Below are 11,165 nucleotides of genomic sequence, written 5' to 3'. Positions count from 1 at the left end.
CTCTTCTTCCCATCTCATCCTCTTTCCTTCTCTGTCTTTTCTAATAGTTACACTTTTACGTATAACTGGTGTATATCTATTAAAAAGCCACTCATAAAACTGCAAGGAAAAATATCTGCTTGCTTCTTCAAGGCATCAAGTTATTTAAGTTCAAAAGGGCATGTATTGCAGTTTTAAACAAAACCGTTGCTAAGTAAAAATTCTTAAAATTTGGGAGGAAAATCATTCCATAGGAATGCGTACACTGATTATCTTTATATATATGATATTTAAACGCACACATGCACCACTCGTTATCTTATATAGAAGTCTACAATGAAACATTAATTCATAAAATTAAACGCAATATAATAGCCCCTTTCATTACCAGGGAAAAAAAAAAACAAACAAACACAACATAACAGACTGGGCGTGTTTATTCTCCGAGTAATTGAAAGACACTCAAGTACGAATCATCATTTGCCGGTAGCACGAAGTCCGCTCTACGCACCAAGATTTTTCATTTTTTCTTCTTCTTTCCATGGGACAACACATGTAGCGAGGCTGATGATGGACACTACTTGAGTCTAAGATCATACACTACAATAGGGCTACTCACTTGCACATTGCCATCATCCCAAATCAAAGACGCAGAGACTATCCGCACATTTATGCGTCCTTCAATCGTAACTTTGAAAGATTTTTTCTCACCCACAAATGAGAACGACTGAACGTCTGGTGTCACTTGAATAGTTAACAGGGATGAAGGAACAATCACTTTAGCCTTGTATACCGACACAGGTGCACCAACATTTGTCACAGTCCTATGAAACACAACGCTAAAACTTTTTGAGATGCTTGTCTCAAAAGCGAAGGATGGGAGATTGAGATTCCTCACTGTTTCATTCTTAATTTTCTTACAGTTGATGACATCATGTGTAATGCGCCGTAATGTTTTTGTATCATAATGAGAAAGAAGCATGAAATAATCGTAGGAAAAGAAAAACCGGGGCTTTGCGAATCTACATGATTAATTAAAGGCGAGTCGATAGGTTAGTGGATTAGTACTCCTCCGGTCCTTAATATAAGACCCATTTAACTAATTTGATTAGATTAAGAAAGTTAGGTAAGTTAGTTAATTATAAGAAATATGACACGTTTTTCCTAAATACCATAATCATCTTTCTTAATACCCCCTCTTCCTTTTCTACTTGATTATAGTTAAGGGAGTATCTATAGGGATAATTTAGAGAAAAATGAAAAATTATGATAAATGGGTCTTATATTTAGGATCAAAACCAACTCAATAATTAATATATTACTAGTAGTCATTAGGGCAGACTTTATTGCTGCTGGGGACCAGTTGGGGTGAAACGATTTGACGTAGGCAGCTGCAGCAGAAGTATGAGGGCACGCCATTGAAGTTCCTGATATTATATTGAAGTTTGATTCCCTCTTGTCTCCTTTCACAGTCGAAACAGGGGACTTGGGAGGCCAAGCGGCTAAGATATCTACTCCTGGGGCAGTTATATCAGGCTACGTACAACAAGAAGAACAATTAGATAGTTTGAATCAATATTATTTCTTGAAGAAGGTTGCTACGTCTATACAAGTACTGCTTATAAGTTGTTGTGAACGTACGACCGTACTTTGAGAATGTCGGGAGTAATTGGATTCGGACCTCTTGATGAAAAGTAAGCTACGTATGGGGACAAGAAATCTTTGCCTTCATAGCTCTTAAAGCTGTCGGATTACTGCAAAATATTTGGGAGATGATTAGAACAAAGAAACATTAACTAAATTAATAAGAAATATCGATGAAGCTATAGCAAAATTTCATATGGAGATGCTGTTTGTTATTGGATGGATGTATACCTTGTTGAATTTAAGTAAGAGGGAATGGATTTGCCATCTTTCCGGGTAATCAAAGTGAGAGGAAAAGGAAAGGCATATGCCACATCCTTTGAGAAAATCATTGAAACGACGACACCAATGGCCCCAGCCCTTTGTGCATCATTATTGAGCGGAAAAGAATCACACATAACAATCTTCCCCTTCACCACTGCTTCATCTAAAGAGTTCTGAACGCAAGAACTGTCCAAAAATAAACAGTAATAATAATAATTAGAATAGTTTTGATGATTGGCTATAAACATTTTAATTAAAATAAAACAATAATATATATACCTCGATATGGAGCTGTTAAATCCACCAGTGATATTGGGTGCATCTCCTGAGTAAATCAAGGGGTACTTTTTATGATGAAGCTCGAATCTGTTCACCGAAACTCCCTACATATGATACAAAAGTCGAGTTTATATCATTGTTTCTCCACCATTTCCTTAGATTTCTTAGTAGTAATCTAAGAGTAATACCTTGAAAATCATGCCATTCCCCAATTGAAGCTTGGTGAAAAACTTTCTATCCATGGTTGAAGCAGCCACCGAAAGCGACCAGGGCGCAAAACTAGTCATGGTGAACAAAGATGGACCCAAGTTGTTTGCAGCAATTGAGGTTAGAATGCCATTCTTCATTGCATGGAAAGATCCAATTGCAAAATCGTCCTGAAACAAGTCAGGGTATGTCACTGATTTAGGACCGAGTGATACAGAAAGTAAATCGACGCCATCAGAGATTGCTTCGTCAAATGCTGCCAGAACGTCAACTGTACTGCAATCTGATGACCAACAGGTTTTGTACACAGCAATACGAGCTGATGGAACTCCCCCTCTCGCAGTGCCTGAGCCCAACCCAAACAAACTGGCTGAGTTAACCCAGTTTCCTGCAACTGTGGATGACAATGAGTGCCGTGGCCATCTGTATCCCTTGGAGAAATAATATCATCTTCGCCAAACAAAGCATCCACCCGGAAGTATTTGGCTCCAATTATCTTGCTGCACACGTGTAAACAAATTTCGACTTGTCAAAACCATTATAAATATAGTCAATAATTTATTTGTGTTTTTGAAATTCAACAAGTTTTTTTTTCCCCTGTCATTTTCCCTTTTAGTCTTTACCGGTATTGTTGGCTAATTTCAAGTTCCCTAGTTTCCTCTGTTTTCGCGACCAGACCCAACACCAGCTTGCTATTTTGGCACACTGAAAATTTATTGATACATACTTATTGCAAGTTATGTTTTGGCAAGAGCCTTTCCATTTTTGGGTGGTGGCCCGAAACCTTGATCCTTAAAGCTGTCAGACTCTGGCCAAATTCCGTAATCGATTATTCGATTACTCCGACGATGATGTCACTCTCCAGACTTGTTCTGTTGACTTGCTGTGGGAACCCTATGAAGTGCCACGACCTCGTTGTTTGGGGCTGGTACCTTTTGCTTTCAAACACAGAGATTACACCATCCATTCCTGAATTAAATTTGGCTTCAGTATTTCTTCAATATTACTCTCTGGTACATGTCTGACTTGTTTATATATATATGAAAGGGGAAAAAAAAGGAAGTTTATCTAATTAAATAGTACCGCCCACTCTTTTGGCTTCCTCTTTTGTTAGTCTCGCCGCAAATCCATTGAAACTCTTCTTGTAGCTGTGGACCAAAGCTTCTGGTGCGAAGTTTCTGAAATATAACCATTTCGGACAGTTTAATTGGGTAATTAATTAACGATGATGGCTTGTATAGGAGGAGTAAGAACCTGCCAAGGACTCCTTGAACCATGCTTATGTGATGCAATTCTGTGACTTCCATTCCCTTCGGGAGATCCCCCATGTACACGATATACGTCTATCCAAAATATATGTGAATAAATTCATGAGAAGCAATGAAGATCAAGACTTCAATAATCATACTGCTCCGATCAATATATTATTATATAGAAAAATGATGAAATAGATTAACGCTGACTAATATATGATAAAGCAACGCATTATTTTACCTTTCGATGATCGCAGTGTGTCTGAATAATAAGAAAACTGAAAAAGAGAGATAAGAGGAGATACGTGGAGCTTAGTGAAAACATAGTCATATTGCTAAATGGAATGGCAGTTCTTATGGTTTTCTTGTGTCCAATGTGGTATTTATAGGAAAAGGATTCATGCTTCAATTCGGGTCCCAATTTCTATCACATGTGACTCACATTTATTGTGGAAAATCAAAATTTGCTTTCCTAACACTACACGGGTCCTGATCTGTCTTTTTCTTATTTGATCTGACCTTTTTTTTATTTATTTATAATTATTTGATCTGCATTCTTTGTTTTTTTTAATAATTATTTGATTTGACATGATTTAACTAAAGCCTATAACTTTTAATTTTCTCTTTAATTATGATTAATAGTGGCATTCGATCATGTTCCATGACTTGTTACATCGAGATATTTTACTAATTAAAGTATCTTTCCATTTTTTTACATCTCTCTTTTAATAAAAAGATGTACATAGAAATACCCCCCATCCGTTCCATGTGATACACATACCAGTGGATATGTGTTTATCCATACTATTTTGCATTTCTTTGATCTGATGATGTCTTTGAACATTCTAATTATTTCTGTGTATAGTTTCTATTATAAATTATAATGCATGTGGTTTGTTCTACTATAATTTTTAGAAAATGAATATACTGCAAACTTTTAAAAATTGTCGTGTAATACGCGCCTGATCGTGTGGTACACAATTGAAAGTTTTTTGTTTTTATGGCCAAAAAGATGACTACATAATTAGAAGTTGATAAATTTAATCAGACGGATATTAAACCCTCCTTGGTTTGATATAGACGGCGATTGAAGACTGAAATTCCACATTAACGGGTGTCCATGTATAATACTTTCATCTAAAGTTCACAATAATTAAAGCCGGCCTGTAAATTAATTACTTTTATCTGGTTCAGACTGCTTTAGCCCTTGCGAGATGCTCTTGCTAAGGAATATTATTGTCCAAGCATGAAAAAGGCGCATTAAAATAATAAAGTGTTTGAGGATTTGGACAAGACAAGGCCAAAACTTCATGCTTGTAATGGGACGTACAAATTAAACCCCACAATGTTGGGGGGGAATCATTTCATGATATAGCCGTTCCAATTAATTAAGCGATGCAAGGTTAAAGGGAAGCATTATATTTCATTTCAAACTGCAATCCTATAGGATACTCATCTTGTCCTATTTATAAGTCACTTTCAATATATTTCACACATACTAATAAAAATTTTAAACTTTATTAACTCTCATCTAGAATTCAACAACTTTATGATTTTATTTTATTTAATATACAATATACCTCATCAAAACGAAGTCAACATAATAATAAATGAAAAGTAAACTTATACATTCATGTGAAAATTTTCTCTCTCTCTATCCTATAAATAGGACTAAAAATTTTCTTGTCTCCCTATGCTATAAATAAGACTATAAGAGTACTATATGCCTAGTCACTAATTAACATCCCAATTCTGGGTCCGAAAATTACTGTTATACTGGACACATTATTATTCCCGAAATATCTTCTAATATTTCAAGCCGAGGGTAATGTTGGCAATAATTCTGTTTATTCCAAAATTTCAATTGAGTCCTGAGAAGGACCTGGGAAGAGAATGTCGATTATTTTTTGAGATTCCGCAGGAAGTCGTGCGTGTGGTAAGAGATGAAGAGAGGTGCAGATGATCTGGAGAGACACGGGCTGAGGTCTTGAGGATGTTAGTTTGTGTTGGTTTTGTCTTTTCTTGATTCAGGCCTTGGGCCTCCTTCCTACCAACAAAAAAGACATGCAGTACTCCACTCAGCCTCCACAATGGAACCTCCAACACATGTATTTTGCGTCTCTCTTCTTCTTCCTCTTCCCTTTTTGTATTTCTCCTCTCTCTTATACTGAGGCTTCCAATATTATTATATTTGTTTTGGCCGAAGAACACCATTGCATTTATCCAATGTGGGATTTCTCACATTAACCCAAGTCCACTCACACTTAAAGAACCTAACGTAAACAAATTAATTCATAAATTTGAGACCAGATTAAGACACAGCATTTCTAATATATTTATGTTCTTTATATCATCATCACTTACGTAATGAAGACTAGTTTTTAAACTCACTCTCCTTTTCCTTCCATTCTCCGTAGCATCTTCACTTATAGCTTGCCACTTGTGATGCACTAGCGTCATGTGAAAGAAAAGGTCATGACTAATAAACTGAGACTGAATATAGACAAAATATTTATGAAAAACTGGCCATATCCTTTATTGGTAAAAAATCAAGCATCCTTGTAGATTTACAGGAGATAGAAACCTTGGTCGTACCACCTTGGAATCAGGCAACAAAGCTATCAAACATTTCAACATCTTTTTATTTTACACAGTAGGAGAATAAACAATGACAAATTAAGCAAATATACATGAAACACGCTTATTCAATGGACTTAATTTATTCACCATATTCAAAGAAATGTGAAAGAACGAAATTATCTTTTGTCAGTTCGAGACCGAGAATCCATGTGCATGGCACTCACTGAGTGCTGTAAACCACAATAGGGCTCTTCACTTGGAAATTGCCATCATCCCAAATCAAAGAAGCAGACACTATCCCCACGTTTACTGTTCCTTCAACTGTCACTGTGAACGACTTCTTCTCACCCACAGACGAGAACGACAAAACATTTGGCGTCACTTGAATAGTCAACAAAGATGGCGGAACAATCACTTTAGCCTTATATACAGATGTAGCTCCTCCAACATTTGTCACAGTTCTATGAAACACACTGGTAAAAGGTTCTGAGATGTTTCTCTCAAGAGCGAAAGATGGGAGATTGAGGTCCCAAACCGTTTTCGTTCTCAGATTTCTTACAGTTGACATCTTCATCTGTAATGCTTCTTAGGCTTGTCCTGTTATAACCTTGTCCACACAGGAACCTCACATATCTGATTCACTAATATCATATACCAAACCAGGGGACACTGCCTTAATGGGATTAATTTGTCCAGCTCCATATGCAAATTCAGCTTCTGGGTTGAGAGCGGAACTCATTGGAGTGGGCTGCAACATATACACGGAAAGGACGGTACTTATGTCATCGTAAGAGAAACTAGATAGAGCACTATATAACAACACTTGAAAAAAAGTTGATATTGGTGGATTAATTAAGCAATTACCAGTGGTCATTAAGGCAGACTTGATTGTTGCTGGAGACCATGTGGGATGAAATGACTTGACGTAGGCGGCTGCTGCAGTAGCATGAGGGCAAGCCATGGAAGTTCCTGATATTATATTGAAGTTTGAATCTCTCTATCTCCTTTCACAATTCGAAATGGGGAAATGGGAGACCAGGCCATGCGGCTATGATATCCACTCCTGGAGCAGCTATATCAGGCTACAAAGACATTAAAAACAGAATCATTTCAATGACTATTCATCCTCGAAAAGGGCTAGCATGCAGACCGAAAATTCATAACTAGTAGCAGTGACTCTACCTACCTTGAGAATGTTGGGAGTAATTACGTTTGGACCCCTTGAAGAAAAGGAAGCTACGTAAGGGGACAGAGAATCTTTGCCTTCATTACTCTTGAAAATAGCAGCAGTTGGATTTCTGCAGAAATTGGTAGATCATAGAACAAGAAAGAATAATTAATCAACAATTCATGATGAGGGGCTCAAATATAGACGAATATGATGTCTGATTATATATACCTGGTAGAATCCAGGTAAGAGCGAATGGTTGTGCCATCATTTAGAGTAAGCAAAGCGAGTGGAAAAGGAAAACGATAAAGAGATGGCGCATCTTTTGGGGAAATGGTTGGAAGCACAACACCAACCGCTCCTGACAGTCCTGCAGTATCAATGATCGAAAGCGCATCACACAAAACAATTTTTCCCTTCACCATCGCTTCATCTAACGAGTCTGGGGAGCAAAGCCTGTCCAACAAGCAGTCATTAGAATATCATTCTAGTGGTTTGTTTCTTTCATTTCTTAAACATATTTACGGCAAAATAACATTAATAGAAATAGTAATAGTACTAACCAAAATAACAATACCTTGATGTGGAACTGTTAAATCCACCAGTGATATTGGGTGCATCTCCAGAGTAAATCAATGGGTAGGTTTTATTTTGGAGATCAAATGTGTTCATGGAAATTCCCTGCAAGCAAAGTGGACTATTGTTGTAATCTTGTCTCTTAAATTTGTTATCCTTTTTTATTTAAAAAAAAAGTGGAGTATCTTTGTTATGACTGTTGATTACTTGGAAGTAATTATAAAAGATTATTGACGAAAATGAGTGATACCTCGAAACGCATTCCGTTTCCCAACTGAACGTTGGTGGTAAACTTTCTATTAGTAGTGGAAGCAGCCACCGAAAGCGACCAGGGCGCAAAACTAGTCATGGTGAAAAGTTCTGGACCCAAGTTGTTGGCAGCAATTGAGGTTAGAATGCCATTCTTCATTGCATGAAAAGATCCAATTGCAAATTCATCCTGAAACAAGTCAGGGTGTACCACTACTCTAGAGCCGAGAGATACAGAAAGTATGTCGACACCATCGGAGATTGCTTCGTCAAATGCTGCTAGAATGTCAGCTGTATTGCAACCTTTTGACCAACAAGGTTTGTACACAGCAATACGAGCTGATGGGACTCCCCCTCTTGCAGTGCCCGAGCCTAGCCCATATAGACTTGCTGAGCTAACCAGGTTTCCTGCTGCTGTGGATGCACAATGAGTCCCGTGGCCATTCGAATCCCTTGGAGATATAATATCATCTTCTCCAAACTTACCGTCCACCCGAAAGTATTTTGCTCCAATTATCTTGCTGCATATTTATACACATATTGAGTGATATATGACATGCACGATTCAATTTATTGCTTTTATTATAGTGCTTATATATATATATATATATATATATGTTATTGTTAGTAAAAGTGTGTCGATGCATACTTATTGCAAGTGATGTTTTGGCAAGAGCCTTTCCATTTTTTTGGAGGTGAACTAAATCCTTGGTCGTTGAAGCTGTCAGACTCGGGCCAAATTCCGAAATCGATTACTCCGACGATGATGTCGCTCTCCACACTTGTTCTGTTCACTTGCTGTGGAAACCCTATGAAGTCCCACGATCTTGTTGTTTGGAGCTCGTGCGTTTTGCTTTGGAACACAGAGATCACCCCATCCATTTCTGATGAACATGGTATTATGTTTAGCACATACTCCCTTATTTAATAGTGTTGAATATATAGATGAAGAAAAATCAGCCCATCCCAATATGCAAAACTGTACCGGCCATTCTTTCAGCTTGCTCTGGCGTTAGCCTCACCGCAAATCCGTTAAAACTCTTCTTGTAGCTGTGGAGCAGAGCTTCTGGTGCAAAGTTTCTAACAAAAACAATTTGTATTGTCAGTTTCTTGTTGGACTCTCTTTCAATCACAGACAATGAACAAAATTATAAAGTGACCCGTCATCATCAAATAACCCTTTTATTAAATTGGATAACAACGAGTTATGGACGTAGTATGAGAACCTGCCAAGGACTCTTTGAACCATACTCGTGTGGTGTAATTCAGCGACTCTCATTTCCTTCGGATGGTCCCCCATGTACACGATATACGTCTGCGTCTTCAGAATGAGGAATAAAAAAACATTTTAAGTATTTTATTCTTAAACTTCAATGAGTTGGAAAGAAAACTGAGATAAAATAATCAGCCAACATTGGCAGAGAGATTATGGTTGGAGAGCTCGAGGAAGAGAGATTATTTCACCTTTGGATCATCGCAATGTGCATGAAGCAGAAGTAGTGCGCAAAAGAGAGACAAGAGGAGATGCCAGGAGCTTAGAGAAAACATGTTTAAATTGCTAAATGAAACGATAGAGCTTCAAGTGTATGTGTATTGTGGCCAAGTAGTCTTGCTGTGTTTCGGGGGCAGGACCTGTCCGATGCTATTTATATAGGACAATAATCAATGCTTCGTCCCAGAGCTTGCATTAGAGAGACGTACGTTTGTTGTACAGGATTGAAATTTTCTTTTAACGACAAGGTCAACGCGTTCCTAGATTCTGTCGAATTCCGAAAAATGTACATATAAGACGCGTACGCTGTATCATTAATACATAATAGAGAGATGTGTATCCTTGGCCACCAAAGATTAACATTTAATAGAGGTTTTATTTTCCTTGTAAGCATGATCATTTTGAAGTTTTCTCACATGTATGTTCGGATGTATAATTTTTCCAAATTCCCGTCCCAGGAAATAATAAAGAATTAACGAACTCAGTATTTATTAATTTGGAGTTGGTGGGGGTTCTAATTTTTTGTTTCATATGAATAATTCTTGGATACAGAAGGTCAAGCAGCCACAACCCACAAAGGCCAATAAAGCAGCCACAAGGCCAGGTCAGCTTCGTGGTGGCCTAAGTATTACAAACTAGATTGGCCAGCCCGTCTTATATCTTGTATGTTTCATTAATTCATGAGATTGTAAACAAATAATTAATTTTGACAGTATTGTTGAATGCTGTAACATGTTTCTGCTTTTTTAAAGAAGTTTGCTCAAATTATTCAATTTTAATCCATTTTAACTTTTTTTTTTTGGCTCCCCAAACTGATGAGCCGTCCTTGTTCCCGAATCTTGTTTAGTTTATATATGGAGGCGGAAGGATTTGAGAAATAATCCTCTTGCGCTTGAACTCAATTTTTATTTTCAAACGGTGATGTGATTTGAACAAATCAGAGTTAAGGTCATGAGTTCTGCATTTCATGTTGCCAAATAAGGGTTGGTGGGGCATGGATGTGTGGGTCCTCTCCTTTGTATAAAAAAAAAAAATGGTTTAAAGTCTCCAAAAGGTTCAGCTTCCAAACTAATTTTTGGGGCCTGAATGTCATGCCAAACGAATTAAACACACTGGGTAATACTCTGTTTTTCTCTTATAACGATGTTTAAAATCATTCTCACCTTCAAATGACTTGCACCTCTTTCTCGGGCCATTTCTTTCCAACCCAAAACCTCGGATCATCACCGCTTTCATTTTGGGCTTTGTCCCATCATAAGTTATAAGTAATTGCGCAAAGGCGACAGTATTATTTGTTTGATTTCTGCTTCTTTTTTTTTTTTTGGGTGATACCAGATAGAAAAAAATAAACTGAAATACTAGGCTAAAATTCTCAGAGGCATGGCAGTCCCTTCCAAGCCCTCCTTGTATATCTGCATAATGCTTCTCGGTGGTGTGTTCCAAATTGTTTCTTGCTGTTCTTGTTGCCAAGCCA

The 11,165-nt window shown here is 37.4% G+C and overlaps 2 pseudogenes; both read right to left on the bottom strand.

The window, feature by feature from the left end:
• Nucleotides 1–556: 556 nt before the first annotated feature.
• LOC114736127 (cucumisin-like) lies at nt 557–3,701 on the bottom strand (annotated as a pseudogene).
• A 2,725-nt stretch (nt 3,702–6,426) lies between these two features.
• On the bottom strand, nt 6,427–9,520 carry LOC114736144 (cucumisin-like; annotated as a pseudogene).
• Between the last annotated feature and the right edge of the window lie 1,645 nt (nt 9,521–11,165).

The sequence above is a fragment of the Neltuma alba genome, unplaced genomic scaffold (genome assembly GCF_004799145.2).
Source record: "Neltuma alba isolate B1F8T4 unplaced genomic scaffold, ASM479914v2 tig00013313_pilon, whole genome shotgun sequence".
NCBI lineage: Eukaryota > Viridiplantae > Streptophyta > Magnoliopsida > Fabales > Fabaceae > Neltuma > Neltuma alba.
The sequence above is the reverse complement of the archived record's forward strand: the minus strand, read 5'-3'. Positions and strand labels throughout refer to the sequence as shown.